Source organism: Vicugna pacos, unplaced genomic scaffold, assembly GCF_048564905.1.
Source record: "Vicugna pacos unplaced genomic scaffold, VicPac4 SAC-SAT, whole genome shotgun sequence".
Lineage (NCBI taxonomy): Eukaryota > Metazoa > Chordata > Mammalia > Artiodactyla > Camelidae > Vicugna > Vicugna pacos.
In genome coordinates this window covers 52499055-52517335 of record NW_027328721.1, presented here as the reverse complement: position 1 = coordinate 52517335, position 18281 = coordinate 52499055, and positions in this window count along the sequence as shown.

Sequence of the window (18281 nt, the reverse complement as noted above, 5' to 3'; positions counted from 1 at the left end):
GAACCATTGTCAGTGCGTGGGGGAGCTCGAAGACAACTCCATGCAGCTCTCTTCAGTCATAGGTGTTCCCTGTTTGGGGAAGTCCAAGAAATACCTTCCCTGATCTTGCGGAGGCAGCCTCTGTCCCTGGGACTTCCTGAAAACCCCCCTAGCATTCCCTGGCACAGAGACATTAGGAAAACCCTCAGGGGAGACGAGCTTAGGCATTCCGTTAGAACCCACGCGCTGCCGACCGTTGGTGGAACCTCCCTACGCTCAGGATTCCGGAACCATTGTCAGTGCGTGGGGGACCTCGAGAGACAACTCCACGCAGCTCTCTTCAGTCACAGGTGTTCCCTGTTCGGGGAAGTCCGAGAAATAGCTTCCCTGACCTTGGGGAGGCAGCCTCTGTCCCTGGGACTTCCTGCAAACCCCCCTAGCATTCCCTGGCACAGAGACATTAGGAAAACCCTCAGGGGAGACGAGCTAAGGCAATCCGTTAGAACCCACGCGCTAACGACCGTTGGTGGAACCTCCCCACGCTCAGGATTCCGGAACCATTGTCAGTGCGTGGGGGAGCTCGAGAGACAACTCCACGCAGCTCTCTTCAATCACAGGTGTTCCCTGTTCGGGGAAGTCCGAGAAATACCTTCCCTGACCTTGGGGAGGCAGCCTCTGTCCCTGGGACTTCCTGCAAACCCCCCTAGCATTCCCTGGCACAGAGACATTAGGAAAACCCTCAGGGGAGACGAGCTTAGGCATTCCGTTAGAACCCACGCGCTGCCGACCGTTGGTGGAACCTCCCCACGCTCAGGATTCCGGAACCATTGTCAGTGCGTGGGGGAGCTCCAGAGACATCTCCACGCAGCTCTCTTCAGTCACAGGTGTTCCCTGTTCGGGGAAGTCCGAGAAATAACTTCCCTGACCTTGGGGAGGCAGCCTCTGTCCCTGGGACTTCCTGCAAACACCCCTAGCATTCCCTGGCACAGAGACATTAGGAAAACCCTCAGGGGAGACGAGCTTAGGCATTCCGTTAGAACCCACTCGCTGCCGACCGTTGGTGGAACCTCCCCACGCTCAGGATTCCGGAACCATTGTCAGTGCGTGGGGGAGCTCGAGAGACAACTCCACGCAGCTCTCTTCAGTCACAGGTGTTCCCTGTTCGGGGAAGTCCGAGAAATACCTTCCCTGACCTTGGGGAGGCAGCCTCTGTCCCTGGGACTTCCTGCAAACCCCCCTAGCATTCCCTGGCACAGAGACATTAGGAAAACCCTCAGGGGAGACAAGCTTAGGCATTCCGTTAGAACCCACGCGCTGCCGACCGTTGGTGGAACCTCCCCACGCTCAGTATTCCGGAACCATTGTCAGTGCGTGGGGGAGCTCGAGAGACAACTCCACGCAGCTCTCTTCAGTCACAGGTGTTCCCTGTTCGGGGAAGTCCGAGAAATACCTTCCCTGACCTTGGGGAGGCAGTCTCTGTCCCTGGGACTTCCTGCAAACACCCCTAGCATTCCCTGGCACAGAGACATTAGGAAAACCCTCAGGGGAGACGAGCTTAGGCATTCCGTTAGAACCCACGCGCTGCCGACCGTTGCTGGAACCTCCCCACGCTCAGGATTCCGGAACCATTGTCAGTGCGTGGGGGAGCTCGAGAGACAACTCCACGCAGCTCTCTTCAGTCACAGGTGTTCCCTGTTCGGGGAAGTCCGAGAAATAACTTCCCTGAACTTTGGGAGGCAGCCTCTGTCCCTGGGACTTCCTGCAAACCCCCCTAGCATTCCCTGGCACAGAGACATTAGGAAAACCCTCAGGGGAGACGAGCTTAGACATTCCGTTAGAACCCACGCGCTGCCGACCGTTGGTGGAACCTCCCGACGCTCAGGATTCCGGAACCATTGTCAGTGCGTGGGGGAGCTCGAGAGACAACTCCACGCAGCTCTCTTCAGTCACAGGTGTTCCCTGTTCGGGGAAGTCCGAGAAATACCTTCCCTGACCTTGGGGAGGCAGCCTCTGTCCCTGGGACTTCCTGCAAACCCCCCTAGCATTCCCTGGAACAGAGACATTAGGAAAACCCTCAGGGGAGACGAGCTTAGGCATTCCGTTAGAACCCACTCGCTGCCGACCGTTGGTGGAACCTCCCCACGCTCAGGATTCCGGAACCATTGTCAGTGCGTGGGGGAGCTCGAGAGACAACTCCACGCAGCTCTCTTCAGTCACAGGTATTCCCTGTTCGGGGAAGTCCGAGAAATACCTTCCCTGACCTTGGGGAGGCAGCCTCTGTCCCTGGGACTTCCTGCAAACCGCCCTAGCATTCCCTGGCACAGAGACATTAGGAAAACCCTCAGGGGAGACTAGCTTAGGCATTCCGTTGGAACCCACGCGCTGCCGACCGTTGCTGGAACCTCCCCAAGCTCAGGATTCCGGAACCATTGTCAGTGCGTGGGGGAGCTCGAGAGACAACTCCACGCAGCTCTCTTCAGTCAAAGGTGTTCCCTGTTCGGGGAAGTACGAGAAATAACTTCCCTGACCTTGGGGAGGCAGCCTCTGTCCCTGGGATTTCCTGTAAACACCCCTAGCATTCCCTGGCACAGAGACATTAGGAAAACCCTCAGGGGAGACGAGCTTAGGCATTCCGTTAGAACCCACGCGCTGCCGACCGTTGGTGGAACCTCCCCACGCTCAGGATTCCGGAACCATTGTCAGTGCGTGGGGGAGCTCGAGAGACAACTCCACGCAGCTCTCTTAAGTCAAAGGTGTTCCCTGTTCGGGGAAGTCCGAGAAATAGCTTCCCTGACCTTGGGGAGGCAGCCTCTGTCCCTGGGACTTCCTGCAAACCCCCCTAGCATTCCCTGGCACAGAGACATTAGGAAAACCCTCAGGGGAGACGAGCTTAGGCATTCCGTTAGAACCCACGCGCTGCCGATCGTTGCTGGAAACTCCCCACGCTCAGGATTCCCGAACCATTGTCAGTGCGTGGGGGAGCTCGAGAGACAACTCCACGCAGCTCTCTTCAGTCACAGGTGTTCCCTGTTCGGGGAAGTCCGAGAAATACCTTCCCTGAACTTGGGGAGGCAGCCTCTGTCCCTGGGACTTCCTGCAAACCCCCCTAGCATTCCCTGGCACAGAGAAATTAGGAAAACCCTCAGGGGAGACGAGCTTAGGCATTCCGTTAGAACCCACGCGCTGCCGACCGTTGGTGGAACCTCCCCACGCTCAGTATTCCGGAACCATTGTCAGTGCGTGGGGGAGCTCGAGAGACAACTCCACGCAGCTCTCTTCAGTCACAGGTGTTCCCTGTTCGGGGAAGTCCGAGAAATACCTTCCCTGACCTTGGGGAGGCAGCCTCTGTCCCTGGGACTTCCTGCAAACACCCCTAGCATTCCCTGGCACAGAGATATTAGGAAAACCCTCAGGGGAGACGAGCTTAGGCATTCCGTTAGAACCCACGCGCTGACGACCGTTGGTGGAACCTCCCCACGCTCAGGATTCCGGAACCATTGTCAGTGCGTGGGGGAGCTCGAGAGACAACTCCACGCAGCTCTCTTCAGTCACAGGTGTTCCCTGTTCGGGGAAGTCCGAGAAATACCTTCCCTGACCTTGGGGAGGCAGCCTCTGTCCCTGGGACTTCCTGCAAACCCCCCTAGCATTCCCTTGCACAGAGACATTAGGAAAACCCTCAGGGGAGACGAGCTTAGGTATTCCGGTAGAACCCACGCGCTCCCGACCGTTGCTGGAACCTCCCCACGCTCAGGATTCCGGAACCATTGTCAGTGCGTGGGGGAGCTCGAGAGACAACTCCACGCAGCTCTCTTCAGTCACAGGTGTTCCCTGTTCGGGGAAGTCCGAGAAATACCTTCCCTGACCTTGGGGAGGCAGCCTCTGTCCCTGGGACTTCCTGCAAACCCCCCTAGCATTCCCTGGCACAGAGACATTAGGAAAACCCTCAGGGGAGACGAGCATAGGCATTCCGTTAGAACCCACGCCCTATCGACCGTTGGTGGAACCTCCCCACGCTCAGGATTCCGGAACCATTGTCAGTGCGTGGGGGAGCTCGAGAGACAACTCCACGCAGCTCTCTTCAGTCACAGGTGTTCCCTGTTCGGGGAAGTCCGAGAAATACCTTCCCTGACTTTGGGGAGGCAGCCTCTGTCCCTCGGACTTCCTGCAAACCCCCCTAGCATTCCCTTGCACAGAGACATTAGGAAAACCCTCAGGGGAGACGAGCTTAGGTATTCCGGTAGAACCCACGCGCTGCCGACCGTTGCTGGAACCTCCCCACGCTCAGGATTCCGGAACCATTGTCAGTGCGTGGGGGAGCTCGAGAGACAACTCCACGCAGCTCTCTTCAGTCACAGGTGTTCCCTGTTCGGGGAAGTCCGAGAAATACCTTCCCTGACCTTGGGGAGGCAGCCTCTGTCCCTGGGACTTCCTGCAAACCACCCTAGCATTCCCTGGCACAGAGACATTAGGAAAACCCTCAGGGGAGACGAGCTTAGGCATTCCGTTAGAACCCACGCGCTGCCGACCGTTGGTGGAACCTCCCCACGCTCAGGATTCCGGAACCATTGTCAGTGCGTGGGGGAGCTCGAGAGACAACTCCACGCAGCTCTCTTCAGTCACAGGTGTTCCCTGTTCGGGGAAGTCCGAGAAATACCTTCCCTGACCTTGGGGAGGCAGCCTCTGTCCCTGGGACTTCCTGCAAACCCCCCTAGCATTCCCTGGCACAGAGACATTAGGAAAACCCTCAGGGGAGACGAGCTTAGGCATTCCGTTAGAACCCACGCCCTATCGACCGTTGGTGGAACCTCCCCACGCTCAGGATTCCGGAACCATTGTCAGTGCGTGGGGGAGCTCGAGAGACAACTCCACGCAGCTCTCTTCAGTCACAGGTGTTCCCTGTTCGGGGAAGTCCGAGAAATACCTTCCCTGAACTTGGGGAGGCAGCCTCTGTCCCTGGGACTTCCTGCATACCCCCCTAGCATTCCCTGGCACAGAGACACTTAGGAAAACCCTCAGGGGAGACGAGCTTAGGCATTCCATTAGAACCCACGCGCTGCCGACCGTTGGTGGAACCTCCCCACGCTCAGGATTACGGAAACATTGTCAGTGCGTGGGGGAGCTCCAGAGACATCTCCACGCAGCTCTCTTCAGTCACAGGTGTTCCCTGTTCGGGGAAGTCCGAGAAATAACTTCCCTGAACTTGGGGAGGCAGCCTCTGTCCCTGGGAATTCCTGCAAACACCCCTAGCATTTCCTGGCACAGAGACATTAGGAAAACCCTCAGGGGAGACGAGCTTAGGCATTCCGTTAGAACCCACGCGCTGCCGACCGTTGGTGGAACCTCCCCACGCTCAGGATTCCGGAACCATTGTCAGTGCGTGGGGGAGCTCGAGAGACAACTCCACGCAGCTCTCTTCAGTCACAGGTGTTCCCTGTTCGGGGAAGTCCGAGAAATACCTTCCCTGACCTTGGGGAGGCAGCCTCTGTCCCTGGGACTTCCTGCAAACCGCCCTAGCATTCCCTGGCACAGAGACATTAGGAAAATCCTCAGGGGAGACGAGCTTAGGCATTCCATAAGAACCCACGCGCTGCCGACCGTTGGTGGAACCTCCCCACGCTCAGGATTCTGGAACCATTGTCAGTGCGTGGGGGAGCTCGAGAGACAACTCCACGAAGCTCTCTTCAGTCACAGGTGTTCCCTGTTCGGGAAGTCCGAGAAATACCTTCCCTGACTTGGGGAGGCAGCCTCTGTCCCTGGGACTTCCTGCAAACACCCCTAGCATTCCGTGGCACAGAGACATTACGAAAACCCTCAGGGGAGACGAGCTTAGGCATTCCGTTAGAACCCACGCGCTGCCGACCGTTGGAGGAACCTCCCCACGCTCAGGATTCCGGAACCATTGTCAGTGCGTGGGGGAGCTCGAGAGACAACTCCACGCAGCTCTCTTCAGCCAAAGGTGTTCCCTGTTCGGGGAAGTCCGAGAAATACCTTCCCTGACCTTGGGGAGGCAGCCTCTGTCCCTTTGACTTCCTGCAAACACCCCTAGCATTCCCTGGCACAGAGACATTAGGAAAACCCTCAGGGGAGACGAGCTAAGCATTCCGTTAGAACCCACGCGCTGCCGACCGTTGGTGGAACCTCCCCACGCTCAGGATTCCGGAACCATTGTCAGTGCGTGGGGGAGCTCGAAGACAACTCCATGCAGCTCTCTTCAGTCATAGGTGTTCCCTGTTTGGGGAAGTCCAAGAAATACCTTCCCTGATCTTGCGGAGGCAGCCTCTGTCCCTGGGACTTCCTGCAAACCCCCCTAGCATTCCCTGGCACAGAGACATTAGGAAAACCCTCAGGGGAGACGAGCTTAGGCATTCCGTTAGAACCCACGCGCTGCCGACCGTTGGTGGAACCTCCCTACGCTCAGGATTCCGGAAACATTGTCAGTGCGTGGGGGACCTCGAGAGACAACTCCACGCAGCTCTCTTCAGTCACAGGTGTTCCCTGTTCGGGGAAGTCCGAGAAATAGCTTCCCTGACCTTGGGGAGGCAGCCTCTGTCCCTGGGACTTCCTGCAAACCCCCCTAGCATTCCCTGGCATAGAGACATTAGGAAAACCCTCAGGGGAGACGAGCTAAGGCAATCCGTTAGAACCCACGCGCTAACGACCGTTGGTGGAACCTCCACACGCTCAGGATTCCGGAACCATTGTCAGTGCGTGGGGGAGCTCGAGAGACAACTCCACGCAGCTCTCTTCAATCACAGGTGTTCCCTGTTCGGGGAAGTCCGAGAAATACCTTCCCTGACCTTGGGGAGGCAGCCTCTGTCCCTGGGACTTCCTGCAAACCCCCCTAGCATTCCCTGGCACAGAGACATTAGGAAAACCCTCAGGGGAGACGAGCTTAGGCATTCCGTTAGAACCCACGCGCTAACGACCGTTGGTGGAACCTCCCCACGCTCAGGATTCCGGAACCATTGTCAGTGCGTGGGGGAGCTCGAGAGACAACTCCACGCAGCTCTCTTCAGTCACAGGTGTTCCCTGTTCGGGGAAGTCCGAGAAATACCTTCCCTGAACTTGGGGAGGCAGCCTCTGTCCCTGGGACTTCCTGCAAACCCCCCTAGCATTCCCTGGCACAGAGACACTTAGGAAAACCCTCAGGGGAGACGAGCTTAGGCATTCCGTTAGAACCCACGCGCTGCCGACCGTTGGTGGAACCTCCCCACGCTCAGGATTACGGAACCATTGTCAGTGCGTGGGGGAGCTCCAGAGACATCTCCACGCAGCTCTCTTCAGTCACAGGTGTTCCCTGTTCGGGGAAGTCCGAGAAATAACTTCCCTGAACTTGGGGAGGCAGCCTCTGTCCCTGGGAATTCCTGCAAACACCCCTAGCATTTCCTGGCACAGAGACATTAGGAAAACCCTCAGGGGAGACGAGCTTAGGCATTCCGTTAGAACCCACGCGCTGCCGACCGTTGGTGGAACCTCCCCACGCTCAGGATTCCGGAACCATTGTCAGTGCGTGGGGGAGCTCGAGAGACAACTCCACGCAGCTCTCTTCAGTCACAGGTGTTCCCTGTTCGGGGAAGTCCGAGAAATACCTTCCCTGACCTTGGGGAGGCAGCCTCTGTCCCTGGGACTTCCTGAAAACCGCCCTAGCATTCCCTGGCACAGAGACATTAGGAAAATCCTCAGGGGAGACGAGCTTAGGCATTCCATTAGAACCCACGCGCGGCCGACCGTTGGTGGAACCTCCCCACGCTCAGGATTCTGGAACCATTGTCAGTGCGTGGGGGAGCTCGAGAGACAACTCCACGAAGCTCTCTTCAGTCACAGGTGTTCCCTGTTCGGGGAAGTCCGAGAAATACCTTCCCTGACTTGGGGAGGCAGCCTCTGTCCCTGGGACTTCCTGCAAACACCCCTAGCATTCCCTGGCACAGAGACATTACGAAAACCCTCAGGGGAGACGAGCTTAGGCATTCCGTTAGAACCCACGCGCTGCCGACCGTTGGAGGAACCTCCCCACGCTCAGGATTCCGGAACCATTGTCAGTGCGTGGGGGAGCTCGAGAGACAACTCCACGCAGCTCTCTTCAGCCAAAGGTGTTCCCTGTTCGGGGAAGTCCGAGAAATACCTTCCCTGACCTTGGGGAGGCAGCCTCTGTCCCTTTGACTTCCTGCAAACACCCCTAGCATTCCCTGGCACAGAGACATTAGGAAAACCCTCAGGGGAGACGAGCTAAGCATTCCGTTAGAACCCACGCGCTGCCGACCGTTGGTGGAACCTCCCTACGCTCAGGATTCCGGAACCATTGTCAGTGCGTGGGGGAGCTCGAAGACAACTCCATGCAGCTCTCTTCAGTCATAGGTGTTCCCTGTTTGGGGAAGTCCAAGAAATACCTTCCCTGATCTTGCGGAGGCAGCCTCTGTCCCTGGGACTTCCTGAAAACCCCCCTAGCATTCCCTGGCACAGAGACATTAGGAAAACCCTCAGGGGAGACGAGCTTAGGCATTCCGTTAGAACCCACGCGCTGCCGACCGTTGGTGGAACCTCCCTACGCTCAGGATTCCGGAACCATTGTCAGTGCGTGGGGGACCTCGAGAGACAACTCCACGCAGCTCTCTTCAGTCACAGGTGTTCCCTGTTCGGGGAAGTCCGAGAAATAGCTTCCCTGACCTTGGGGAGGCAGCCTCTGTCCCTGGGAATTCCTGCAAACCCCCCTAGCATTCCCTGGCACAGAGACATTAGGAAAACCCTCAGGGGAGACGAGCTAAGGCAATCCGTTAGAACCCACGCGCTAACGACCGTTGGTGGAACCTCCCCACGCTCAGGATTCCGGAACCATTGTCAGTGCGTGGGGGAGCTCGAGAGACAACTCCACGCAGCTCTCTTCAATCACAGGTGTTCCCTGTTCGGGGAAGTCCGAGAAATACCTTCCCTGACCTTGGGGAGGCAGCCTCTGTCCCTGGGACTTCCTGCAAACCCCCCTAGCATTCCCTGGCACAGAGACATTAGGAAAACCCTCAGGGGAGACGAGCTTAGGCATTCCGTTAGAACCCACGCGCTGCCGACCGTTGGTGGAACCTCCCCACGCTCAGGATTCCGGAACCATTGTCAGTGCGTGGGGGAGCTCCAGAGACATCTCCACGCAGCTCTCTTCAGTCACAGGTGTTCCCTGTTCGGGGAAGTCCGAGAAATAACTTCCCTGACCTTGGGGAGGCAGCCTCTGTCCCTGGGACTTCCTGCAAACACCCCTAGCATTCCCTGGCACAGAGACATTAGGAAAACCCTCAGGGTAGACGAGCTTAGGCATTCCGTTAGAACCCACTAGCTGCCGACCGTTGGTGGAACCTCCCCACGCTCAGGATTCCGGAACCATTGTCAGTGCGTGGGGGAGCTCGAGAGACAACTCCACGCAGCTCTCTTCAGTCACAGGTGTTCCCTGTTCGGGGAAGTCCGAGAAATACCTTCCCTGACCTTGGGGAGGCAGCCTCTGTCCCTGGGACTTCCTGCAAACCCCCCTAGCATTCCCTGGCACAGAGACATTAGGAAAACCCTCAGGGGAGACAAGCTTAGGCATTCCGTTAGAACCCACGCGCTGCCGACCGTTGGTGGAACCTCCCCACGCTCAGTATTCCGGAACCATTGTCAGTGCGTGGGGGAGCTCGAGAGACAACTCCACGCAGCTCTCTTCAGTCACAGGTGTTCCCTGTTCGGGGAAGTCCGAGAAATACCTTCCCTGACCTTGGGGAGGCAGTCTCTGTCCCTGGGACTTCCTGCAAACACCCCTAGCATTCCCTGGCACAGAGACATTAGGAAAACCCTCAGGGGAGACGAGCTTAGGCATTCCGTTAGAACCCACGCGCTGCCGACCGTTGCTGGAACCTCCCCACGCTCAGGATTCCGGAACCATTGTCAGTGCGTGGGGGAGCTCGAGAGACAACTCCACGCAGCTCTCTTCAGTCACAGGTGTTCCCTGTTCGGGGAAGTCCGAGAAATAACTTCCCTGAACTTTGGGAGGCAGCCTCTGTCCCTGGGACTTCCTGCAAACCCCCCTAGCATTCCCTGGCACAGAGACATTAGGAAAACCCTCAGGGGAGACGAGCTTAGACATTCCGTTAGAACCCACGCGCTGCCGACCGTTGGTGGAACCTCCCGACGCTCAGGATTCCGGAACCATTGTCAGTGCGTGGGGGAGCTCGAGAGACAACTCCACGCAGCTCTCTTCAGTCACAGGTGTTCCCTGTTCGGGGAAGTCCGAGAAATACCTTCCCTGACCTTGGGGAGGCAGCCTCTGTCCCTGGGACTTCCTGCAAACCCCCCTAGCATTCCCTGGAACAGAGACATTAGGAAAACCCTCAGGGGAGACGAGCTTAGGCATTCCGTTAGAACCCACTCGCTGCCGACCGTTGGTGGAACCTCCCCACGCTCAGGATTCCGGAACCATTGTCAGTGCGTGGGGGAGCTCGAGAGACAACTCCACGCAGCTCTCTTCAGTCACAGGTATTCCCTGTTCGGGGAAGTCCGAGAAATACCTTCCCTGACCTTGGGGAGGCAGCCTCTGTCCCTGGGACTTCCTGCAAACCGCCCTAGCATTCCCTGGCACAGAGACATTAGGAAAACCCTCAGGGGAGACTAGCTTAGGCAATCCGTTGGAACCCACGCGCTGCCGACCGTTGCTGGAACCTTCCCAAGCTCAGGATTCCGGAACCATTGTCAGTGCGTGGGGGAGCTCGAGAGACAACTCCACGCAGCTCTCTTCAGTCACAGGTGTTCCCTGTTCGGGGAAGTCCGAGAAATAACTTCCCTGACCTTGGGGAGGCAGCCTCTGTCCCTGGGATTTCCTGTAAACACCCCTAGCATTCCCTGGCACAGAGACATTAGGAAAACCCTCAGGGGAGACGAGCTTAGGCATTCCGTTAGAACCCACGCGCTGCCGACCGTTGGTGGAACCTCCCCACGCTCAGGATTCCGGAACCATTGTCAGTGCGTGGGGGAGCTCGAGAGACAACTCCACGCAGCTCTCTTAAGTCAAAGGTGTTCCCTGTTCGGGGAAGTCCGAGAAATAGCTTCCCTGACCTTGGGGAGGCAGCCTCTGTCCCTGGGACTTCCTGCAAACCCCCCTAGCATTCCCTGGCACAGAGACATTAGGAAAACCCTCAGGGGAGACTAGCTTAGGCATTCCGTTAGAACCCACGCGCTGCCGATCGTTGCTGGAAACTCCCCACGCTCAGGATTCCGGAACCATTGTCAGTGCGTGGGGGAGCTCGAGAGACAACTCCACGCAGCTCTCTTCAGTCACAGGTGTTCCCTGTTCGGGGAAGTCCGAGAAATACCTTCCCTGACCTTGGGGAGGCAGCCTCTGTCCCTGGGAATTCCTGCAAACCCCCCTAGCATTCCCTGGCACAGAGACATTAGGAAAACCCTCAGGGGAGACGAGCTTAGGCATTCCGTTAGAACCCACGCGCTGCCGACCGTTGGTGGAACCTCCCCACGCTCAGGATTCCGGAACCATTGTCAGTGCGTGGGGGAGCTCGAGAGAAAACTCCACGCAGCTCTCTTCAGTCACAGGTGTTCCCTGTTCGGGGAAGTCCGAGAAATACCTTCCCTGAACTTGGGGAGGCAGCCTCTGTCCCTGGGACTTCCTGCAAACCCCCCTAGCATTCCCTGGCACAGAGACAATAGGAAAACCCTCAGGGGAGACGAGCTTAGGCATTCCGTTAGAACCCACGCGCTGCCGACCGTTGGTGGAACCTCCCCACGCTCAGTATTCCGGAAACATTGTCAGTGCGTGGGGGAGCTCGAGAGACAACTCCACGCAGCTCTCTTCAGTCACAGGTGTTCCCTGTTCGGGGAAGTCCGAGAAATACCTTCCCTGACCTTGGGGAGGCAGCCTCTGTCCCTGGGACTTCCTGCAAACACCCCTAGCATTCCCTGGCACAGAGACATTAGGAAAACCCTCAGGGGAGACGAGCTTAGGCATTCCGTTAGAACCCACGCGCTGCCGACCGTTGCTGGAACCTCCCCACGCTCAGGATTCCGGAACCATTGTCAGTGCGTGGGGGAGCTCGAGAGACAACTCCACGCAGCTCTCTTCAGTCACAGGTGTTCCCTGTTCGGGGAAGTCCGAGAAATACCTTCCCTGACCTTGGGGAGGCAGCCTCTGTCCCTGGGACTTCCTGCAAACCCCCCTAGCATTCCCTGGCACAGAGACATTAGGAAAACACTCAGGGCAGACGAGCTTAGGCATTCCGTTAGAACCCACGCGTTGCCGACCGTTGCTGGAACCTCCCCACGCTCAGGATTCCGGAAACATTGTCAGTGCGTGGGGGAGCTCGAGAGACAACTCCACGCAGCTCTCTTCAGTCACAGGTGTTCCGTGTTCAGGGAAGTCCGAGAAATACTTTCTCTGACCTTGGGAAGGCAGCCTCTGTCCCGGGGACTTCCTGCAAACCCCCCTAGCATTCCCTGGCACAGAGATATTAGGAAAACCCACAGGGGAGACGAGCTTAGGCATTCCGTTAGAACCCACGCGCTGCCGACCGTTGGTGGAACCTCTCCACGCTCAGGATTCCGGAACCATTGTCATTGCGTGGGGGAGCTCGAGAGACAACTCCACGCAGCTCTCTTCAGTCACAGGTGTTCCCTGTTCGGGGAAGTCCGAGAAATACCTTCCCTGAACTTGGGGAGGCAGCCTCTGTCCCTGGGACTTCCTGCAAACCCCCCTAGCATTCCCTGGCACAGAGACATTAGGAAAACCCTCAGGGGAGATGAGCTTAGGCATTCCGTTAGAACCCACGCGCTGCCGACCGTTGGTGGAACCTCCCCACGCTCAGGATTCCGGAACCATTGTCAGTGTGTGGGGGAGCTCGAGAGACAACTCCACGCAGCTCTCTTCAGTCACAGGTGTTCCCTGTTCGGTGAAGTCCGAGAAATACCTTCCCTGACCTTGGGGAGGCAGCCTCTGTCCCTGGGAATTCCTGCAAACCCCCCTAGCATTCCCTGGCACAGAGACTTTAGGAAAACCCTCAGGGGAGACGAGCTTACGCATTCCGTTAGAACCCACGTGCTGCCGACCGTTGGTGGAACCTCCCCACGCTCAGGATTCCGGAACCATTGTCAGTGCGTGGGGGAGCTCGAGAGACAATTCCACGCAGCTCTCTTCAGTCACAGGTGTTCCCTGTTCGGGGAAGTCCGAGAAATACCTTCCCTGACCTTGGGGAGACAGCCTCTGTCCCTGGGACTTCCTGCAAACACCCCTAGCATTCCCTGGCACAGAGACATTAGGAAAACCCTCAGGGGAGACGAGCTTAGGCATTCCGTTAGAACCCACGCGCTGCCGACCGTTGGTGGAACCTCCCCACGCTCAGGATTCCGGAACCATTGTCAGTGCGTGGGGGAGCTCGAGAGACAACTCCACGCAGCTCTCTTCAGTCACAGGTGTTCCCTGTTCGGGGAAGTCCGAGAAATACCTTCCCTGACCTTGGGGAGGCAGCCTCTGTCCCTGGGACTTCCTGCAAACCCCCCTAGCATTCCCTGGCACAGAGACATTAGGAAAACCCTCAGGGGAGACGAGCTTAGGCATTCCGTTAGAACCCACGCTCTGCCGACCGTTGGTGGAACCTCCCCACGCTCAGGATTCCGGAACCATTGTCAGTGCGTGGGGGAGCTCGAGAGACAACTGCACGCAGCTCTCTTCAGTCACAGGTGTTCCCTGATCGGGGAAGTCCGAGAAATAACTTCCCTGACCTTGGGGAGGCAGCCTCTGTCCCTGGGAATTCCTGCAAACCCCCCTAGCATTCCCTGGCACAGAGACATTAGGAAAACCCTCAGGGGAGAAGAGTTTAGGCATTCCGTTAGAAATCACGCGATGCCGACAGTTGATGGAACCTCCCCACGCTCAGGATTCCGGAACCATTGTCAGTGCGTGGGGGAGCTCGAGAGACAACTCCACGCAGCTCTCTTCAGTCACAGGTGTTCCCTGTTCGGGGAAGTCCGAGAAATAACTTCTCTGAACTTGGGGAGGCAGCCTCTGTCCCTGGGACTTCCTGCAAACCCCCCTAGCATTCCCTGGCACAGAGACATTAGGAAAACCCTCAGGGCAGACGAGCTTAGGCATTCCGTTAGAACCCACGCGCTGCCGACCGTTGGTGGAACCTCTCCACGCTCAGGATTCCGGAACAATTGTCATTGCGTGGGGGAGCTCGAGAGACAACTCCACGCAGCTCTCTTCAGTCACAGGTGTTCCCTGTTCGGGGAAGTCCGAGAAATACCTTCCTTGAACTTGGGGAGGCAGCCTCTGTCCCTGGGACTTCCTGCAAACCCCCCTAGCATTCCCTGGCACAGAGACATTAGGAAAACCCTCAGGGGAGACGAGCTTAGGCATTCCGTTAGAACTCACGCGCTGCCGACCGTTGGTGGAACCTCCCCACGCTCAGGATTCCGGAACCATTGACAGTGCGTGGGGGAGCTCGAGAGACAACTCCACGCAGCTCTCTTCAGTCACAGGTGTTCCCTGTTCGGGGAAGTCCGAGAAATACCTTCCCTGAACTTGGGGAGTCAGCCTCTGTCCCTGGGACGTCCTGCAAACCCCCCTAGCATTCCCTGGCACAGAGACATTAGGAAAACCCTCAGGGGAGACGAGCTTAGGCATTCCGTTAGAACCCACGCGCTGCCGACCGTTGCTGGAACCTCCCCACGCTCAGGATTCCGGAACCATTGTCAGTGCGTGGGGGAGCTCGAGAGACAACTCCACGCAGCTCTCTTCAGTCACAGGTGTTCCCTGTTCGGGGAAGTCCGAGAAATACCTTCCCTGACCTTGGGGAGGCAGCCTCTGTCCCTGGGACTTCCTGCAAACCCCCCTAGCATTCCCTGGCTCAGAGACATTAGGAAAACCCTCAGGGGAGACGAGCTTAGGCATTACGTTAGAACTCACGCGCTGCCGACCGTTGGTGGAACCTCACCACGCTCAGGATTCCGGAACCATTGACAGTGCGTGGGGGAGCTCGAGAGACAACTCCACGCAGCTCTCTTCAGTCACAGGTGTTCCCTGTTCGGGGAAGTCCGAGAAATACCTTCCCTGAACTTGGGGAGTCAGCCTCTGTCCCTGGGACGTCCTGCAAACCCCCCTAGCATTCCCTGGCACAGAGACATTAGGAAAACCCTCAGGGGAGACGAGCTTAGGCATTCCGTTAGAACCCACGCGCTGCCGACCGTTGCTGGAACCTCCCCACGCTCAGGATTCCGGAACCATTGTCAGTGCGTGGGGGAGCTCGAGAGACAACTCCACGCAGCTCTCTTCAGTCACAGGTGTTCCCTGTTCGGGGAAGTCCGAGAAATACCTTCCCTGACCTTGGGGAGGCAGCCTCTGTCCCTGGGACTTCCTGCAAACCCCCCTAGCATTCCCTGGAACAGAGACATTAGGAAAACCCTCAGGGGAGACGAGCTTAGGCATTCCGTTAGAACTCACGCGCTGCCGACCGTTGGTGGAACCTCCCCACGCTCAGGATGCCGGAACCATTGTCAGTGCGTGGGGGAGCTCGAGAGACAACTGCACGCAGCTCTCTTCAGTCACAGGTGTTCCCTGTTCGGGAAAGTCCGAGAAATAACTTCTCTTAACTTGGGGAGGCAGCCTCTGTCCCTGGGAATTCCTGCAAATACCCCTAGCATTCCCTGGCACAGAGACATTAGGAAAACCCTCAGGGGAGATGAGCTTAGGCATTCCGTTAGAACCCACGCGCTGCCGACCGTTGGTGGTACCTCCCCACGCTCAGGATTCCGGAAACATTGTCAGTGCGTGGGGGAGCTCGAGAGACAACTCCACGCAGCTCTCTTCAGTCACAGGTGTTCCCTGTTCTGGGAAGTCCGAGAAATACCTTCCCTGAACTTGGGGAGGCAGCCTCTGTCCCTGGGAATTCCTGCAAACTCCCCTAGCATTCCCTGGCACAGAGACATTAGGAAAACCCTCAGGGGAGACGAGCTTAGGCATTCCGTTAGAACCCACGCGCTGCCGACCGTTGGTGGAACCTCCCCACGCTCAGGATTCCGGAACCATTGTCAGTGCGTGGGGGAGCTCGAGAGACAACTGCACGCAGCTCTCTTCAGTCACAGGTGTTCCCTGTTCGGGGAAGTCCGAGAAATAACTTCTCTTAACTTGGGGAGGCAGCCTCTGTCCCTGGGAATTCCTGCAAATACCCCTAGCATTCCCTGGCACAGAGACATTAGGAAAACCCTCAGGGGAGACGAGCTTAGGCATTCCGTTAGAACCCACGCGCTGCCTACCGTTGGTGGAACCTCCCCACGCTCAGGATTCCGGAACCATTGTCAGTGCATGGGGGAGTTCGAGAGACAACTCCACGCAGCTCTCTTCAGTCACAGGTGTTCCCTGTTCGGGGAAGTCCGAAAAATACCTTCCCTGACCTTCGGGATGCAGCCTCTGTCCCTGGGACTTCCTGCAAACCCCCCTAGCATTCCCTGGGACAGTGACATTAGGAAAATCCTCAGGGGAGACGAGCTTAGGCATTCCGTTAGAACCCACGCGCTGCCGACCGTTGGTGGAACCTCCCCACGCTCAGGATTCCGGAACCATTGTCAGTGCGTGGGGGAGCTCGAGAGACAACTGCACGCAGCTCTCTTCAGTCACAGGTGTTCCCTGTTCGGGGAAGTCCGAGAAATAACTTCTCTTAACTTGTGGAGGCAGCCTCTGTCCCTGGGAATTCCTGCAAACACCCCTAGCATTCCCTGGCACAGAGACATTAGGAAAACCCTCAGGGGAGACGAGCTAAGGCATTCCGTTAGAACCCACGCGCTGCCGACCGTTGGTGGAACCTCCCCACGCTCAGGATTCCGGAACCATTGTCAGTGCATGGGGGAGCTCGAGAGACAACTCCACGCAGCTCTCTTCAGTCACAGGTGTTCCCTGTTCGGGGAAGTCCGAAAAATAACTTCCCTAAACTTGGGGAGGCAGCCTCTGTCCCTGGGACTTCCTGCAAACCCCCCTAGCATTCCGTGGCACAGAGACATTAGGAAAATCCTCAGGGGAGACGAGCATAGGCATTCCGTTTGAACCCACGCGCTGCCGACCGTTGGTGGAACCTCCCCACTCTCAGGATTCCGGAACCATTGTCAGTGCGTGGGGGAGCTCGAGAGACAACTCCACGCAGCTCTCTTCAGTCACAGGTGTTCCCTGTTCGGGGAAGTCCGAGAAATACCTTCCCTGACCTTGGGGAGGCAGCCTCTGTCCCTGGGACTTCCTGCAAACACCCCTAGCATTCCCTGGCACAGAGACATTAGGAAAACCCTCAGGGGAGACGAGCTTAGGCATTCCGTTAGAACCCACGCGCTGCCGACCGTTGCTGGAACCTCCCCACGCTCAGGATTCCGGAACCATTGTCAGTGCGTGGGGGAGCTCGAGAGACAACTCCACGCAGCTCTCTTCAGTCACAGGTGTTCCCTGTTCGGGGAAGTCCGAGAAATACCTTCCCTGACCTTGGGGAGGCAGCCTCTGTCCCTGGGACTTCCTGCAAACCCCCCTAGCATTCCCTGGCACAGAGACATTAGGAAAACACTCAGGGCAGACGAGCTTAGGCATTCCGTTAGAACCCACGCGTTGCCGACCGTTGCTGGAACCTCCCCACGCTCAGGATTCCGGAAACATTGTCAGTGCGTGGGGGAGCTCGAGAGACAACTCCACGCAGCTCTCTTCAGTCACAGGTGTTCCGTGTTCAGGGAAGTCCGAGAAATACTTTCTCTGACCTTGGGAAGGCAGCCTCTGTCCCGGGGACTTCCTGCAAACCCCCCTAGCATTCCCTGGCACAGAGATATTAGGAAAACCCACAGGGGAGACGAGCTTAGGCATTCCGTTAGAACCCACGCGCTGCCGACCGTTGGTGGAACCTCTCCACGCTCAGGATTCCGGAACCATTGTCATTGCGTGGGGGAGCTCGAGAGACAACTCCACGCAGCTCTCTTCAGTCACAGGTGTTCCCTGTTCGGGGAAGTCCGAGAAATACCTTCCCTGAACTTGGGGAGGCAGCCTCTGTCCCTGGGACTTCCTGCAAACCCCCCTAGCATTCCCTGGCACAGAGACATTAGGAAAACCCTCAGGGGAGATGAGCTTAGGCATTCCGTTAGAACCCACGCGCTGCCGACCGTTGGTGGAACCTCCCCACGCTCAGGATTCCGGAACCATTGTCAGTGTGTGGGGGAGCTCGAGAGACAACTCCACGCAGCTCTCTTCAGTCACAGGTGTTCCCTGTTCGGTGAAGTCCGAGAAATACCTTCCCTGACCTTGGGGAGGCAGCCTCTGTCCCTGG